This window comes from Phyllobates terribilis, unplaced genomic scaffold (genome assembly GCF_046119375.1).
Source record: "Phyllobates terribilis strain yellow unplaced genomic scaffold, ASM4611937v1 Scaffold_3__8_contigs__length_932513732, whole genome shotgun sequence".
NCBI classification, from domain to species: domain Eukaryota; kingdom Metazoa; phylum Chordata; class Amphibia; order Anura; family Dendrobatidae; genus Phyllobates; species Phyllobates terribilis.
This window is the reverse complement of record NW_027362763.1, coordinates 666,350,883-666,369,148: the sequence shown is the minus strand read 5'-3', so window position 1 is coordinate 666,369,148 and position 18,266 is coordinate 666,350,883.

Here is an 18,266-nt window from a genome sequence, read left to right as displayed (position 1 = left end):
AAAAAACCCTGCTGGACCTTAGATTCCAGCAAAACAGTGGTAGGTTGAATTTGCGCAAAACCAATTCCCAAAATTTCTAATTTGTTAAAATTTGTTAGAATTCCATTTTTTTTTCTTTCCTGGCCCCCCCAGTAACCAGCAGAAAATCATCAAGGCTGGCTGCCATTTTTCTGGATTCACACAAATTAAATCCCTCAAAATATGTCCTTGTCAGCATGAAGTGGACTCCAGAAGCTGGTGAGGTCCTGAAAGAACGGTGAAGTTACATTGTACCTGAAGATTATCGTTAAAATGTTTTTTCAGGCTTAAGAAACTGATGTCGTATCCTTCGAATAGGTCTTCAATTATCAGATCCAAAACTCGGCAAACCCACTGATCTGCTGTTTTCTGCTCCAGAATCTGCAGGGTATACAGAGTTTACATCGTGGAACATCAACGCCTCCATACCCTATGTATTGGCCATCCATCCTACTGCTCAGCAGTATCAAGTGCCCCCTATCGGTGGTAGTTGCTCTTTAAGTCAATGTCTGAACGAGCTGTGCCAATTACTAATCCCGCATATCCAACACATCACACAGAGTGGAATCTGTATGGCAAAAAAAAAGTATATATATATATATGCGAAGAGCGTGTATAGTGGTCATCGCCTCCGCTGTGGATCTGTGCGGAATGTAAATGGAGGATCAGAGAGAGCGATTCGGCTTCTCTCCTGGAATCATTACAGGGCAATGAACGGAGCAGCCTACAAGGTATAATCAATTTTCCCGTTACTCGTCTTAGTACCTAAGAGAGTTTACAGTCAGGGCAAGCTGTGGTCATAGGGAAAGGTAAATTGGAAATCTGCAACACATTAAAATGCTGGTGATGGACTCTGAACCAGGGTATACATGAAAAATGTATATACGGCGTATCTCCAGTCCACGTCTATTATTAATACTCTCCAGACTAGAGGTGGAGTAAGAGAGATTCAAAGGAATGATCTAAGAAGAAAAATAATTAAATTGAGCAAGGTATCAAGGTTCAGATCCCAAATCCTGGAAAGATTCTTTTCATAATATATGTATCTGAGCTCTGTGTTTCCAGCACAGAATTCTAAATCTTCAGTAAAAACAACAAAATCAATGATTAAGTTATTTCTGCCTGTAGCTGCCACTTGGGGATCTGATTACACAGTATGATCCTCCTAATGGTGGCGGCAGACAGAATCTTATCATGTATCTCTGTTAGTGTTGAGCATTCCGATACTGAAATATCGGGTATCGGCCGATATTCGCGGTATCGGAATTCCGATACTTAATTCCGATACTTTTGCAATATCGTATACCGGAATCGGAAGTTCCCATAATGCAATGAGCCATTTTCATTTTATTCAGCCAATGAGGATCCTAAGAAGTGTGGGCACATCCTGTTAGGCATGTAGGCATCTTAACTAATGGTATGGCTGTGATTGGCTGCTGAAATGATGTCATGATGCACTATAAAAGCCGCCGCCGCCATTTTGAGCTCACTCTGCTGTGAATTCAGTTAGGGATAGGACGCTGTTGTTCTGAGGGACAGTTTTAGCTACCTATTTGGTCTATTCTGCTTTACCCAAGCTACTTTATAAATCACTGTGCCTTGCAGTGCTAGTGCACAGTTCTCTGTGCTGTTCACCGCTTTCTGCAAGGTCTGGTGTGTGAGTGCAGCTCACCCTGTAGTGTGTGCTTCAGCCACGTCTGGTTGTAGTGCACTCAGTGTGTGTCACTGCCTCATACATTGTCCTTTTTTGCCAATTCATAATTTTTCCTGATATCTCCTATTAGTGTGGTGGTTCCATCCGTATTCAGCTAAATTGGTTCCAAACACACTATATAGGAGTAGATAGAGAAATTTTTTTGGTCTTGTAGCGCTAGTGCACAGTGCTCTGCATCTGTACTGTTCACCGCTGTCTGCAAGGTCTGGTGTGTGAGTGCAGCTCACCCTGTAGTGTGTGCTTCAGCCACGTCTGGTTGTAGTGCACTCAGTGTGTGTCACTGCCTCATACATTGTCCTTTTTTGCCAATTCATAATTTTTCCTGATATCTCCTATTAGTGTGGTGGTTCCATCCGTATTCAGCTAAATTGGTTCCAAACACACTATATAGAAGTAGATAGAGGAGCCTTTCTGCAGCATTGGGCCCTGCAGCCCCAGCCAGATTAGTATTAGCCTATTTTTTGTAGCCTCATCTATTGCATTGTAGGTTACCTTCCTACATTGTAATAGCTACAAAAAGTTTGTGATACTATCGTTATTACATCTTTAGGCACATCCAGTGTCTTTTTGTGACAAAAAAACCCTAAATAAAGTTCACCAAACACTCCACTTTACAGTTGTGTAGGCCACATTAGCTCATATTAAAGTCTAGTCCACACTTTATAAAATTAGTGTTTCTTATACCTGTTAGCAGCTGTTCAGGAATAAGCACACTAAGCCCTTAGTACTTTTCTGCCTATCTTTATCAGTCTACCAAGATGAAGAAGGCAGGGAGTAAGGCATGTGGTCGTGGGCGTGGGCGTGAGCGTGGAGTTTCTGCAGGGAGAGGACGTGAGGATTCTGTGCCTGCAGGGAGAGGACGTGGGGATTCTGTGCCTGCTGCGGGCACCAGTGACTCAGCATCCCCCAGTTTTACCAGGGAACAGTCCTTTATGCGCAGCTTTGTAGGAGCTAGCCGTACCCCACTGCTGCGGGAGGACCAAATTGAAGCCGTTGTCGGATGGATGGCAGCTAACGCATCGACTTCAATTAGTTCCAGATCCTCTCAGGTCCTGAGCACTGAAGAGCACCCATCTGTCTCTTCACCGCCTGCCAAATTGCCCAGGCAGTCAGAGAGCCCTGGACAGGAGCCATCTCTACTTCTGTTCTCTGAATCTCTTGGCTTGGAAAGAGGGGGCCAGCCAAGCAGAATTCGAGAATTTGAAGAAGAGGTAGTATGCAGTGATGCGCAACCGTTTTGTCTCTCTGAATCTGAAGAGGCGGGTGGGCCAGTGCCTATGGTCAGCAGCACACCTCAGTACGCATCTGATGATGAGACTCAGGTGCCACTTTCTGGTGCGTACTGTGCTGTCGAGACTACCCAGGAGAAGCAGTTGTTTGAAGAGGGTGGTGTAGATGATGAGGTCCTTGACCCATCATGGCGTGAGGGACAGGAAGGTGGTGGGAGCAGCTCTGAGGAAGAGATTCCCCGAACAGCCCAAAAACGAGGGAGAGGGAGGGGGCAGACTTGGTTGCCTGTAGCCTCCACTTCGGCACCCATTAGGAGCATGGCTCTTCCAAAATCCAAAGCGGGCGCTCCCAAGACTTGCAGTGCCTGGTCCTTTTTTGACACAGTTGCAGATGACATTTGCTTTGTCAAATGCAAGCTGTGTAATCAGAAGGTGAAAAGAGGGAAAAGTGTCAGCAACCTCAATACCACAAATATGTGGAAACATGTGCGGACCAAGCACGTGGTGGAGTTACAAAAACACACTGAAGACCTAGGTCAACCTACAGCGCCACCTACCACCTCTTCAGCTCGTGTTGTAGCCTCTTCCTCCAGCTCACACACAGCTGGTTCGGCTTCCTCACAGGATCGCCATGGAAGAATCTCTGGCACTGTTGTACAGAGCAACAGTGTAATTCCACCCACAGCACCACTTTCTCAGTCATCCTCACACTCCCAGGCCAGTCTACAGCCATCGTTAGCACTAGCATGGGAGAAAAGGCGCCCATACTCGGCAAACCACCCCCGAGCACAGGCTCTGAATGCTGGCATTGCTAAACTACTGGCCCTTGAAATGCTATCATTCAGGCTGGTGGAGACTGACACATTCCGTAACTTTATGGCATTGGCAGTCCCACAATACAACGTGCCCAGCCGATTTTATTTCAGCAGGCAAGCCGTCCCTGCCCTGCAACATCATGTGGAGGGAAAAATTAAACATGCGCTACAAAACGCCGTCAGTAGCAAGGTCCACCTGACCACCGATGCGTGGACCAGTAAGCATGGACAGGGACGATACCTTTCCCTCACTGCCCATTGGGTAAATGTTGTGGAGCCGGGTACAGATCTTGAGAGTGGCGCTGTACGTGTTCTGCCAACTCCAAGGATTGCAGGAATCCAGTCTGTACACATTGACTCCTCCTCATACTCTAGTTCCTCTGAATCAGCGCTGCAGGAGCCGTCACGGTCTACCTCCACATCGACCCGTGAACGGTTACCTGTTATGGTGACCAATATGAGCACAGCCGTGGCCAAACGTCAACAGGCTGTATCAAAATTAATTTCTTTGGGGAATCGAAGCCACACAGCGCAGGGGCTCTGGAATGCCATCAAGCAGCAGAGCAACGTGTGGTTTGTGCCAGCGAATCTCCAGCCAGGCATGGTAGTGTGTGACAATGGCCGAAATCTGGTGGCAGCTCTGGGCCTAGGCAACCTCACTCACATCCCATGTATGGCACATGTGCTCAACTTGGTCGTGCAGAGTTTTTTGAGGGACTATCCGGATCTTGATGCACTGCTTCACAAGGTCCGCATAGAGTGCGCTCACTTGCGGCGTTCCAGCAATGCAAGATCACGCATTGCAGCTCTGCAGCTCCGATTACGTCTTCCGGAACATCGCATCATATGTGACCTACCCACCAGGTGGAATTCAACGTTACATATGTTGGAGAGGTTGTGTGAGCAGCAGGCAGCAGTAATGGAGTACCAGCTGCAGCAGGCGCAAACAAGTCGCAGTGCGCGCCATTCACACTTCGCCACCACTGAGTGGGCCTCTATGAAGGACATTTGCCACGTTTTGCGTGCCTTCGATTATTCCACGCGGATGGCGAGTGCAGATGATGCACTAGTCAGCATGACTATCCCCCTTATCTGCCTGCTTGAAAAAACACTGCAAGCACTAAGGGACGAGGTTTTGGAAGAGGTGGAGGATGAGGAGTCACAAATGCCATCTGCTTCTCTACAGTCTGCGCAACGTGGTTCCTCACAAAGGCCTAGGCAGGGGACACTTTGTGAGGAGAATGAGGAGGAGTCAATGGATGAGGAAGACATCTGTCCAGAGGAGGGAGGTACACAATGCTCTAGTAGTCAGTATCTAGAGCGAGGGTGGGGTGATGCAGAGCAGGCAGAGATCACGCCTCAAGCAGGGGACAGCGTTTCTTGGCCAGTTGGCAGTCTGCAGCACATGGTTGATTTCATGCTGCAGTGCCTGAGAAACGACCGCCGCATCGCCCACATTCTCAACACGGCTGATTATTGGGTGTCCACCCTCCTAGATCGTCGCTACCGGGACAACTTACAAAGCCTCATAACACCGTTGAACCGGGAGCGTAAAATGCGGGAATACCAAGACGCACTGGTGCATTCCATCATGTTCTCCATTCCAACCGAGAGCAGTGCTGCTAGTGCTTTACAAAGCAGCTCAGTGCGTCGAGGCAGTGGAGGAAGCTCTGCACAAAGAGGGAGCAGAAGCAGCGCCTCAGCACAAGGCAAGACCAGTATGGCCGAAATGTGGCAAAGTTTTGTGTCCCCGCCGCCACAAATGTCTACACCATCACAGACGGCTCCAGTCAGCAGGAGGCAACGTTTCCGTCAGATGGTGACAGACTACATGTCTTGCCCTCTTAGTGTACTCCCAGACGGCTCTTCTCCCTTCAAGTTTTGGGTCTGTAAGCTGGATACATGGCCAGAGCTAAGTCAGTATGCATTGGAGGTGCTAGCTTGCCCTGCTGCTAGTGTATTATCGGAACGCGTCTTTAGTGCCGCAGGTGGTGTACTAACAGACCGTCGCATGCGACTATCCTCCGATAACGTTGACCGGCTTACTTTTCTCAAAATGAACAAGGCCTGGATCTCTCATGAATTTGCCTGTCCTCTTCCAGAATAAATAATTGTTGGCAAAAGTATCCAGGTCTCCTGTTCTGTTCATGTTTCTACCACCTGAACTGTAATCCCTGAGCTCCAACACCGCCAGTTGGCGCTCGGAAGTGCCGTCTGCACAGTCAACACTTGCTGCCGTGTCATTGGGGTTCAGTAACATCAGCTGTTCCCCGGCTGTGCGGACGGCAATTTCTCCTGCTCTGTCCACATTCTCACTACTACAGATTTTAAAGTTGCTCCAATTACACCTCTGGCTCCTCTGTTTTCAGTATTATCCCTGAGCTCCAACACCGCCAGTCAGCGCTTGGAAGTGCAATCTGCACAGTCAACACTTGCTGCCGTGTTATTGGGGTTCAGTAACGTCAGCTGTTCCCCTGCTGTGCGGACGGCACTTTCTCCTGCTCTGTCCACATCCACTGTACTACTGATTTAAAACCTCCTCCAAATACACCTCTGGCTCCTCTCTTTTCAGTATTATCCCTGAGCTCCAACACCGCCAGTTGGCGCTCGGAAGTGCCGTCTGCACAGACAACACTTGCTGCCATGTTATTGGGGTTCAGTAACGTCAGCTGTTCCCCTGCTGTGCGGACGGCAATTTCTCCTGCTCTGTCCACATTCTCACTACTACAGATTTTAAAGTTGCTCCAATTACACCTCTGGCTCCTCTGTTTTCAGTATTATCCCTGAGCTCCAACACCGCCAGTTGGCGCTCGGAAGTGCCGTCTGCACAGTCAACACTTGCTGCCATGTTATTGGGGTTCAGTAACGTCAGCTGTTCCCCTGCTGTGCGGACGGCAATTTCTCCTGCTCTGTTCACATCCACTGTACTACTGATTTAAAACCTCCTCCAAATACACCTCTGGCTCCTCTGTTTTCATTATTAGCCCTGAGCTCCAACATCGCCAGTTGGCGCTCGGAAGTGCCATCTGCACAGTCAACACTTGCTGCCATGTTATTGGGGTTCAGTAACGTCAGCTGTTCCCCTGCTGTGCGGACAGCAATTTCTCCTGCTCTGTCCACATTCTCACTACTACAGATTTTAAAGTTGCTCCAATTACACCTCTGGCTCCTCTGTTTTCAGTATTATCCCTGAGCTCCAACACCGCCAGTTGGCGCTTGGAAGTGCCGTCTGCACAGTCAACACTTGCTGCCGTGTCATTGGGGTTCAGTAACGTCAGCTGTTCCCCTGCTGTGCGGACGGCAATTTCTCCTGCTCTGTCCACATTCTCACTACTACAGATTTTAAAGTTGCTCCAATTACACCTCTGGCTCCTCTGTTTTCAGTATTATCCCTGAGCTCCAACACCGCCAGTTGGCGCTCGGAAGTGCCGTCTGCACAGTCAACACTTGCTGCCGTGTTATTGGGGTTCAGTAACGTCAGCTGTTCCCCTGCTGTGCGGACGGCAATTTCTCCTGCTCTGTCCACATCCACAGTACTACTGATTTAAAACCTCCTCCAAATACACCTCTGGCTCCTCTGTTTTCAGTATTATCCCTGAGCTCCAACACCGCCAGTTAGCGCTCGGAAGTGCCGTCTGCACTGTCAACACTTGCTGCCGTGTTATTGGGGTTCGGTAACGTCAGCTGTTCCCCTGCTGTGCGGACGGCAATTTCTCCTGCTTTGTCCACATCCACTGTACTACTGATTTAAAACCTCCTCCAAATACACCTCTGGCTCCTCTATTTTTAGTATTTACCCTGGGCTCCAATACTGCTAGTTGCTGCTCAGAAGTGCCGTCTGCACAGTCAACGCTTGCTCCAGTGTTATTGGGGTTCAGTAACGTCAGCTGTTCATCTGCTGTGTGTCCGGCCAATTCTCCTGCTTTGTCCACATCCACTGTACTACTGATTTAAAACTTGCTCCAATTACACCTCTGGCTCCACTCTGTTTTTAGTATTTACCCTGGGTTCCAGCACCGCCAGCTGGTTCTCGGTAGTTCCATTTGCTCTTGTACCTTCTACTACCCATCCGGGTTCCAGTACCGTCAGCTGGTTCTCGGCATTGCCTTTGGATTAGGTGCCTCCTTCTCGGTATCCAAGTTCCACCAACGTCTGCTGGTTTTTGGTAGTGCTTTCTGGCACAGGTACCTCCTGCTTAGTAACCGAGTTCCAGTACCGTCAGCTGGTCTTCGGCAGTTCCATTGGCTCTTGTACCTTCTGCTACCCATCCGGGTTCCAGTACCGTCAGCTGGTCCTCGGTAGTTCAATTTGCTCTTGTACCTTCTACTACCCATCCGGGTTCCAGTACCGTCAGCTGGTTCTCGGCAGTGACTTTGGCACGGGTACTCCCTCCTGCCCAGCCTGGTTCCAGCACGCCAGCTGTTTCCGGGTAGTGTCAACGTCACTTTGCCTCCAATGCGTTGTCCTGTCGTGTTGCGGTCGGGTTAGCCGACTCTATGGTGCCTGCAGTTTAGGTGACTCCTATGTGGGCTGCGGGATCAGGCAATGAAGGCTGGTTCCATAGTGCCAATAGGACAAGCACCCCCTGTAGGACTGTGGGTTTTGGTAACTGCGGCCGGCTCGCGGCCTTGAACTTTTTTTTACATGGGTACCTTCTGCTACCCATCCGGGTTCCAGTACCGTCAGCTGGTTCTCGGCAGTGCCTTTGGATTAGGTGCCTCCTTCTCGGTATCCAAGTTCCACCAACGTCTGCTGGTCCTTGGTAGTGCTTTCTGGCACAGGTACCTCCTGCTTAGTAACCGAGTTCCTGTACCGTCAGCTGGTCTTCGGCAGTTTCATTGGCTCTTGTACCTTCTGCTACCCATCCGGGTTCCAGTACCGTCAGCTGGTTATCGGTAGTTCCTCAGCTTTCTTGTACCTTCTGCTACATTTCCAAGTTCAAGCTTTTTGAAATGGTTCTTGGTAATCACTCTGGATCTCCCTGACGAGGACCCTGAAGACGAGGACCCTGAAGACCAACCCTAAGAAGACGAGGACCCCGAAGACAACGACCCTGAAGACGAGGACCCTGAAGACCACCCCGAAGAAGACGAGGACCCTGAAGACCACCCCGAAGAAGACGAGGACCCTGAAGACCGCCCCGAAGAAGACGAGGACCCCGAAGACGAGGACCCAGAAGACCAACCCGAAGAAGACGAGGACCCCGAAGACGAGGACCCCCGAAGACGACGACCCTGAAGACCACCCCGAAGAAGACCAAGAAGATGACCCTAAAGAAGTTGACCAAGAGGACAAAGAAGAGAAGACAAGCACCAAGATACAGAAGAACAAGAGACAGAAAACCAAGAAGCAGAAATACAAGAAGCTGCAGAACAAAAAGCGGAAGAACATTAAGCATAAGACTATCAGAGCAAAAGATAATATCTAAATTATAAGCAGAAGATGACTAAGCAGTGTATGGGGGTGAGTCCGTTCCTCCTCGTGGTGCCCCTGGAAAAGACCTGCTGCTGCAGGCCAAACTGAACGCGGACAAATCCTGTTGTAAATCTTTTGTGACGGGCAGAACGAAAGGTGTAATGTCCAACCTTTTATAGATAACAACTACAGGAATGCCTGTCACAAATAAGAATATGATGAAGAAGAAGAATATGAAGAAGATGAAGAAGTAGAATATGAAGAATGTAAAAAAAAAGAATAATACGAAGAAGGTGAAGAAGAAGAAGAAGATGAAGAAGAAGTGGATGAAAAAGATGCTGAGGATGATGAAGGAGAAAGTGTGGGAGAATTAAAAAAGAAGGTGAAGAGCATGGAAGTAGTGAAACATAAATATCTGACAAAATATAAAAATACTTAACATAGTCAATATTTCCGTAACTCAGAACGTCTTAAAAAAATATTAATTCCTGCTATTCCATTTGATTGGGCTAAACCTCTATGCCTTTATTGTCTCCCCCACCTCCCCCAATACATTCTACATTATTCTAGTTGTTTTCCTTCATGTAGAATTAACCTACAAGGAAAGAAAGGGTTTATTTTCATTCCGATATTTCTGTCCCATTGATTTGCATTGGTTTCCGGTATCGGAATCGGCGATATCCGATACTTTTTCGGTATCGGTCCGATCCAATCCGATCCGATATTTCCCGATATCGGAAGGTATCGCTCAACACTGATCTCTGTATACAGGTAGCTCCCCCTAGTGGTGGCTGCAGACAGGATCTTATCATGTGTCTCTGTATACAGGGAGCTCTCCCTGGTGGTGGCTGCAGACAGAATCTTATCCTGTATCTCTGTATACAGGTAGCTCCCCCTAGTGGTGGCTGCAGACAGAATCTTATCATGTATCTCTGTATACAGGGAGCTCCCCCTAGTGGTGGCGGCAGACAGGATCTTATCATGTATCTCTGTATACAGGGAGCTCCCCCTAGTGGTGGCTGCAGACAGAATCTTATCATGTATCTCTGTATACAGGGAGCTCCCCCTAGTGGTGGCGGTAGACAGGATCTTATCATGTATCTCTGTATACAGGGAGCTCCCCCTAGTGGTGGCTGCACACAGGATCTTATCATGTATCTCCGTACACAGGGAGCTCCCCCTAGTGGTGACTGCAGACAGAATCTTATCATGTATCTCTGTATACAGGGAGCTCCCCCTAGTGGTGACTGCAGACAGAATCTTATCATGTATCTCTGTATACAGGGAGCTCCCCCTAGTGGTGACTGCAGACAGAATCTTATCATGTATCTCTGTATACAGGGAGCTCCCCCTAGTGGTGGCTGCAGACCGGATCTTATAATGTATCTCTGTATACAGGGAGCTCCCCCTAGTGGTGGCTACAGACAGAATCTTGTCATATTTCTCTGTATACAGGGAGCTCCCCCTAGTGGTGGCTGCAGACAGAATCTTATCATCTGTGTCTATATACAGGGAGCTCCCCCTAGTGGTGGCAGCAGACAGAATCTTATCATGTATCTCTGTATACAGGGAGCTCCCCCTAGTGGTGGCGACAGACAGGATCTTATCATGTATCTCTGTATACAGGGAGCTCCCCCTAGTGGTGGCTGCAGACAGGATCTTATCATGTATCTCTGTATACAGGGAGCCCCCCCTAGTGGTGGCTGCAGACAGGATCTTACCATTTGTCTCTGTATATAGGGAGCTCCCCCTGGTGGTGGCTGCACACAGGATCTTATCATGTATCTCTGTACACAGGGAGCTCCCCCTAGTGGTGACTGCAGACAGAATCTTATCATGTATCTCTGTATGCAGGGAGCTCACCCTAGTGGTGGCTGCAGACAGGATCTTATCATGTATCTCTGTATACAGGGAGCTCCCCCTAGTGGTGGCTGCAGACAGAATCTTGTCATGTATCTCTGTATACAGGGAGCTCCCCCTAGTGGTGGCTGCAGACAGAATCTTATCATCTGTGTCTGTATACAGGGAGCTCACCCTAGTGGTGGCTGCAGACAGAATCTTATCATCTGTGTCTGTATACAGGGAGCTCCCCCTAGTGGTGGCTGCGGACAAGATCTTATCATGTATCTCTGTATAAAGGGAGGTCCCCCTAGTGATGGCTACAGACAGCATTTATCATGTATCTCTGTATACAGGGAGCTCCCCCTAGTGGTGGCTGCAGACAGAATCTTGTCATGTATCTCTGTATACAGGGAGCTCCCCCTAGTGGTGGCTGCAGACAGAATCTTATCATCTGTGTCTGTATACAGGGAGCTCCCCCTAGTGGTGGCTGCAGACAGAATCTTATCATCTGTGTCTGTATTCAGGGAGCTCCCCCTAGTGGTGGCTGCAGACAGAATCTTATCATGTATATCTGTATACAGGGAGCTCCCCCTAGTGGTGGCTGCAGACAGAATCTTGTCATGTATCTCTGTATACAGGGAGCTCTCCCTAGTGGTGGCTGCGGACAGGATCTTATCATGTATCTCTGTATACAGGGAGCTCCCCCTAGTGGTGACTGCAGACAGAATCTTGTCATGTATCTCTGTATACAGAGAGGTCCCCCTAGTGGTGGCTACAGACAGCATCTTATCATGTATCTCTGTATACAGGTAGCTCTTCCTAGTGGTGGCTGCAGACAGAATCTTGTCATGTATCTCTGTATACAGGGAGCTCCCCCTAGTGGTGGCTGCAGACAGGATCTTATCATGTATCTCTGTATACAGGGAGCTCCCCCTAGTGGCGACTGCAGACAGAATCTTGTCATGTATCTCTGTATACAGGGAGGACCCCCTAGTGGTGGCTACAGACAGGATCTTATCATGTATCTCTGTATACAGGGAGGTCCCCCTAGTGGTGGCTACAGACAGGATCTTATCATGTATCTCTGCATACAGGGAGCTCCCCCTAGTGGTGGCTGCAGACAGAATCTTATCATGTATCTCTGCATACAGGGAGCTCCCCCTAGTAGTGGCTGCAGACAGGATCTTATCATGTATCTCTGTATACAGGGAGCTCCTCCTAATGGTGGCTGCAGACAGAATCTTGTCATGTATCTCTGTATACAGGGAGCTACCCCTAGTGGTGACTGCAGACAGAATCTTGTCATGTATCTCTGTATATAGGGAGCTCCCCCTAGTGGTGGCTGCAGACAGAATCTGACCATGTATCCCTGTATAGAGGGAGATCCCCCTTGTGGTGGCTGCAGACAGGATCTTATCATGTATCTCTGTATACAGGGAGCTCCCCCTTGAGGTGGCTGCAGACAGAATCTTATCATGTATCTCTGTATACAGGGAACTCCCCCTAGAGGTGGCTGCAGACAGAATCTTATCATTTATCTCTGTATACAGGGAGCTCCCCCTAGTGGTGGCTGCAGACAGCATCTTATCAGGTATCTCTGTATACAGGGAGCTCCCCCTAGTGGTGGCTGCAGACAGAATCTTATCATGTATCTCTGTACACAGGGAGCCCCCCCTAGTGGTGGCTGCAGACAGGATATTATCATGTATCTCTGTATACAGGGATCTCCCCCTAGTGGAGGCTGCAGACAGGATATTATCATGTATCTCTGTATACAGGGATCTCCCCCTAGTGGAGGCTGCAGAAAGGATCTTATCATGAATCTCTGTACACAGGGAGCTCCCCCTAGTGGTGACTGCAGACAGAATCTTATCATGTATCTCTGTATACAGGGAGCTCCCCCTAGTCGTGGCTGCGGACAGGATCTTATCATGTATCTCTGTATACAGGGAGCTCCCCCTAGTGGTGACTGCAGACAGAATCTTGTCATGTATCTCTGTAGACAGAGAGGTCCCCCTAGTGGTGGCTACAGACAGCATCTTATCATGTATCTCTGTATACAGGTAGCTCTACCTAGTGGTGGCTGCAGACAGAATCTTGTCATGTATCTCTGTATACAGGGAGCTCCCCCTAGTGGTGGCTGCGGACAGGATCTTATCATGTATCTCTGTATACAGGGAGCTCCCCCTAGTGGCGACTGCAGACAGAATCTTGTCATGTATCTCTGTATACAGGGAGGTCCCCCTAGTGGTGGCTACAGACAGGATCTTATCATGTATCTCTGTATACAGGGAGCTCCCCCTAGTGGTGGCTACTGACAGGATCTTATCATTTATCTCTGTATACAGGGAGCTCCACCTAATCGTGGCTGCAGACAGAATCTTATGATGTATCTCTGCATACAGGGAGCTCCCCCTAGTGATGGCTGCAGACAGGATCTTATCATGTATCTCTGTATACAGGGAGCTCCCCCTAGTGATGGCTGCAGACAGGATCTTATCATGTATCTCTGTATACAGGGAGGTCCCCCTAGTGGTGGCTACAGACAGGATCTTATCATGTATCTCTGTATACAGGGAGCTCCCCCTACTGGTGGCTACAGACAGGATCTTATCATGTATCTCTGTATACAGGGAGCTCCTCCTAATGGTGGCGGCAGACAGAATCTTGTCATGTATCTCTGTATACAGGGAGCTCCCATTAGTGGTGGCTGCAGACAGAATCTTATCATGTATCTCTGCATACAGGGAGCTCCCCCTAGTAGTGGCTGCAGACAGGATCTTATCATGTATCTCTGTATACAGGGAGCTCCTCCTAATGGAGGCTGCAGACAGAATCTTGTCATGTATCTCTGTATACAGGGAGCTCCCCCTAGTGGTGACTGCAGACAGAATCTTGTCATGTATCTCTGTATATAGGGAGCTCCCCCTAGTGGTGGCTGCAGACAGAATCTGACCATGTATCTCTGTATAGAGGGAGATCCCCCTTGTGGTGGCTGCAGACAGGATCTTATCATGTATCTCTGTATACACGGAGCTCCCCCTTGAGGTGGCTGCAGACAGAATCTTATCATGTATCTCTGTATACAGGGAACTCCCCCTAGAGGTGGCTGCAGACAGAATCTTATCATGTATCTCTGTATACAGGGAGCTCCCCCTAGTGGTGGCTGCAGACAGCATCTTATCAGGTATCTCTGTATACAGGGAGCTCCCCCTAGTGGTGGCTGCAGACAGCATCTTATCAGGTATCTCTGTACACAGGGAGCCCCCCCTAGTGGTGGCTGCAGACAGGATATTATCAGGTATCTCTGTACACAGGGAGCCCCCCCTAGTGGTGGCTGCAGACAGGATATTATCATGTATCTCTGTATACAGGGATCTCCCCCTAGTGGAGGCTGCAGACAGGATCTTATCATGTATCTCTGTATACAGGGAGCTCCCCCTAGTGGTGGCTGCAGACAGAATCTTGTCATGTATCTCTGTATACAGGGAGCTCCCTCTATTGGTGACCACAGACAGGATCTTATCATGTATCTCTGTATACAGGGAGCTCCCCCTAGTGGTGGCTGCAGACAGAATCTTATAATGTATCTCTGTATACAAGGAGCTCCCCCTAGTGGTGGCTGCAGACAGGATCTTATCATGTGTCTCTGTATACAGGGAGCTCTCCCTGGTGGTGGCTGCAGACAGAATCTTATCCTGTATCTCTGTATACAGGTAGCTCCCCCTAGTGGTGGCTGCAGACAGAATCTTATCATGTATCTCTGTATACAGGGAGCTCCCCCTAGTGGTGGCTGCGGACAGGATCTTATCATGTGTCTCTGTATACAGGGAGCGCTCCCTGGTGGTGGCTGCAGACAGAATCTTATCCTGTATCTCTGTATACAGGTAGCTCCCCCTAGTGGTGGCTGCAGACAGAATCTTATCATGTATCTCTGTATACAGGGAGCTCCCCCTAGTGGTGGCGGCAGACAGGATCTTATCATGTATCTCTGTATACAGGGAGCTCCCCCTAGTGGTGGCTGCAGACAGGATCTTATCATGTATCTCTGTATACAGGGAGCTCCCCCTAGTGGTGGCTGCACACAGGATCTTATCATGTATCTCCGTACACAGGGAGCTCCCCCTAGTGGTGACTGCAGACAGAATCTTATCATGTATCTCTGTATACAGAGAGCTTCCCCTAGTGGTGACTGCAGACAGAATCTTATCATGTATCTCTGTATACAGGGAGCTCCCCCTAGTGGTGGCTGCAGACAGGATCTTATCATGTATCTCTGTATACAGGGAGCTCCCCCTAGTGGTGGCTGCAGACAGAATCTTGTCATATATCTCTGTATACAGGGAGCTCCCCCTAGTGGTGGCTGCAGACAGAATCTTATCATCTGTGTCTATATACAGGGAGCTCCCCCTAGTGGTGGCAGCAGACAGAATCTTATCATGTATCTCTGTATACAGGGAGCTACCCCTAGTGGTGGCGGCAGACAGGATCTTATCATGTATCTCTGTATACAGGGAGCTCCCCCTAGTGGTGGCTGCAGATAGGATCTTATCATGTATCTCTGTATACAGGGAGCTCCCCCTAGTGGTGGCTGCAGACAGGATCTTACCATTTGTCTCTGTATATAGGGAGCTCCCCCTGGTGGTGGCTGCACACAGGATCTTATCATGTATCTCTGTACACAGGGAGCTCCCCCTAGTGGTGACTGCAGACAGAATCTTATCATGTATCTCTGTATGCAGGGAGCTCCCTCTAGTGGTGGCTGCAGACAGGATCTTATCATGTATCTCTGTATACAGGGAGCTCCCCCTAGTGGTGGCTGCAGACAGAATCTTGTCATGTATCTCTGTATACAGGGAGCTCCCCCTAGTGGTGGCTGCAGACAGAATCTTATCATCTGTGTCTGTATACAGGGAGCTCCCCCTAGTGGTGGCTGCAGACAGAATCTTATCATCTGTGTCTGTATACAGGGAGCTCCCCCTAGTGGTGGCTGCGGACAGGATCTTATCATGTATCTCTGTATACAGGGAGGTCCCCCTAGTGATGGCTACAGACAGCATCTTATCATGTATCTCTGTATACAGGGAGCTCCCCCTAGTGGTTCCTGCAGACAGAATCTTCTCATGTATCTCTGTATACAGGGAGCTCCCCCTAGTGGTGGCTGCAGACAGAATCTTATCATCTGTGTCTGTATACAGGGAGCTCCCCCTAGTGGTGGCTGCAGACAGAATCTTATCATCTGTGTCTGTATACAGGGAGCTCCCCTTAGTGGTGGCTGCAGACAGAATCTTATCATGTATATCTGTATACAGGGAGCTCCCCCTAGTGGTAGCTGCAGACAGAATCTTGTCATGTATCTCTGTATACAGGGAGCTCCCCCTAGTGGTGGCTGCGGACAGGATCTTATCATGTATCTCTGTATACAGGGAGCTCCCCCTAGTGGTGACTGCAGACAGAATCTTGTCATGTATCTCTGTATACAGAGAGGTCCCCCTAGTGGTGGCTACAGACAGCATCTTATCATGTATCTCTGTATACAGGTAGCTCTCCCTAGTGGTGGCTGCAGACAGAATCTTCTCATGTATCTCTGTATACAGGGAGCTCCCCCTAGTGGTGGCTGCGGACAGGATCTTATCATGTATCTCTGTATACAGGGAGCTCCCCCTAGTGGCGACTGCAGACAGAATCTTGTCATGTATCTCTGTATACAGGGAGGACCCCCTAGTGGTGGCTACAGACAGGATCTTATCATGTATCTCTGTATACAGGGAGGTCCCCCTAGTGGTGGCTACAGACAGGATCTTATCATGTATCTCTGTATACAGGGAGCTCCCCCTAGTGGTGGCTGCAGACAGAATCTTATCATGTATCTCTGCATACAGGGAGCTCCCCCTAGTAGTGACTGCAGACAGGATCTTATCATGTATCTCTGTATACAGGGAGCTCCTCCTAATGGTGGCTGCAGACAGAATCTTGTCATGTATCTCTGTATACAGGGAGCTACCCCTAGTGGTGACTGCAGACAGAATCTTGTCATGTATCTCTGTATATAGGGAGCTCCCCCTAGTGGTGGCTGCAGACAGAATCTGACCATGTATCTCTGTATAGAGGGAGATCCACCTTGTGGTGGCTGCAGACAGGATCTTATCATGTATCTCTGTATACAGGGAGCTCCCCCTTGAGGTGGCTGCAGACAGAATCTTATCATGTATCTCTGTATACAGGGAACTCCCCCTAGAGGTGGCTGCAGACAGAATCTTATCATTTATCTCTGTATACAGGGTGCTCCCCCTAGTGGTGGCTGCAGACAGCATCTTATCAGGTATCTCTGTATACAGGGAGCTCCCCCTAGTGGTGGCTGCAGACAGAATCTTATCAGGTATCTCTGTACACAGGGAGCCCCCCCTAGTGGTGGCTGCAGACAGGATATTATCATGTATCTCTGTATACAGGGATCTCCCCCTAGTGGAGGCTGCAGACAGGATATTATCATGTATCTCTGTATACAGGGATCTCCCCCTAGTGGAGGCTGCAGACAGGATCTTATCATGTATCTCTGTACACAGGGAGCTCCCCCTAGTGGTGACTGCAGACAGAATCTTATCATGTATCTCTGTATACAGGGAGCTCCCCCTAGTGGTGGCTGCAGACAGGATCTTATCATGTATCTCTGTATACAGGGAGCTCCCACTAGTGGTGGCTGCAGACAGAATCTTGTCATGTATCTCTGTATACAGGGAGCTTCCCCTAGTGGTGGCTGCAGACAGAATCTTATCATCTGTGTCTGTATACAGGGAGCTCCCCCTAGTGGTGGCTGCAGACAGAATCTTATCATCTGTGTCTGTATACAGGGAGCTCCTCCTAGTGGTGGCTGCGGATAGGATCTTATCATGTATCTCTGTATACAGGGAGATCCCCATAGTGGTGGCTACAGACAGCATCTTATCATGTATCTCTGTATACCGGGAGCTCCCCCTAGTGGTGGCTGCAGACAGAATCTTGTCTTGTATCTCTGTATACAGGGAGCTCCCACTAGTGGTGGCTGCAGACAGAATCTTATCATCTGTGTCTGTATACAGGGAGCTCCCCCTAGTGGTGGCTACAGACAGAATCTTATCATCTGTGTCTGTATACAGGGAGCTCCCCCTAGTGGTGGCTGCAGACAGAATCTGATCATGTATATCTGTATACAGGGAGCTCCCCCTAGTGGTGACTGCAGACAGAATCTTGTCA